Raw genomic sequence first — 1,318 nt, forward strand, 5'->3', positions numbered from 1 at the left:
TTAAGATTTCAAATTAGGTGTGATGCAATTAAGGAACTTCTTGGGAACTTTACAGCCAAGGAAACAAGCTGCATTTCCTGGGGATTCTTGGATCATTACAGCTGTAAAACCTTTATACAAAGATGGGATACCCTCTTTTCTGATCAGTTTTCTCAGCGCATCTTGGAATCCATTAGGGCATTTTCCAGATGGGACAGCCTGAAAGTGGGATTTCGGCACATCTGGAGGGACAGCCACAACCCAGCTGAAGTTCCTATGAAGCCTCCAGCCACCAGGATTCAAGGGCACTAACATTTTTCTTTCTGGGTTGAAGAGATATTTTAGCTGTTCATAAGTAATGAAGTATGTTCCTCTGGCAGGAACATCTTGCCTCTTATTCCACTTTTCTGATACAGTTTTTTGGGCACAGTCCAAAGTATCAGTGTATTTTTTTTTCCTGAAGAGGCTCGGATCCATAGTAGATGTTTGATTCTTTCTCCAGGAGTCATGCTTCCTGTTATGAATGCACCAGATCCCAGCTGCAAAGAACTGGGGATAATTCAATATATTATCTGGGTTCTTCTGTTGTGATTTTTCCCCTTCAATCCAAAGTACACAGCAAATATGGGTGTGACACCAACAGTCGGAGCCTTCATTCCTTTGTACAGGTCTCAAACATCTTGTTTAACAAGTGTGTTTCTGAAATAGTCAAAGGTCCCAGAGTAAAGAGAAGGCTTTTCTGGCTTGCTCTTTGGCTGAGTCTGTAGCTTGACCTTCACTGTGTCCAGTGGGTGATCCACAAACACCAGGCATATGTAATTGAAGTCTCTGGTCAGGAAGTTCTTCGAGAGGCTGATGGGCACTGCTGTCTTCCTCACCTCCTTTACTATGGTGCCAGGCTCCAGAGAGGTCTTCATGCCCACCTCTCCATATTTGTCCTGCCCTGGCCGCAGTCATTAACCTTTCTGTCACTCTGAGAGAAAGGGCCCATTAACTTAAAAGATTTTTTCTTAAACAAGAAGGCAATCATTATATAACATTTACTAAATAGAAAGCAAAAGAAAGGATTTTGATTTTTGATTTTCAAATCAAAACATAATACTCCTCCATAAAACCGGATCCTATTTTCCCATTAATGCATTTAGTATTTGTCCAGAGGAGAGGAAACATAAACTTACTGAAACCTAGAAGTGAGGCACAAGATAAGGATACCCATGTTCAATCCACTGAGCTACCCAGCTGCCCCCTAAAATCATTATTTTTAATACCTATTAACAGACAACATATGGTTCATTAAGAAAAAAAACAAAAACTTGAGTGTTTTAAGGATCCTTGCATC

General features: G+C 40.8%; 1 pseudogene; it reads right to left on the bottom strand.

Annotated features, from left to right (window-relative positions):
- On the bottom strand, nt 1–896 carry LOC123250205 (annotated as a pseudogene).
- Nucleotides 897–1,318: the final 422 nt, after the last annotated feature.

Source organism: Gracilinanus agilis, chromosome 1 (genome assembly GCF_016433145.1).
Source record: "Gracilinanus agilis isolate LMUSP501 chromosome 1, AgileGrace, whole genome shotgun sequence".
Taxonomy (NCBI): Eukaryota; Metazoa; Chordata; class Mammalia; order Didelphimorphia; family Didelphidae; genus Gracilinanus; species Gracilinanus agilis.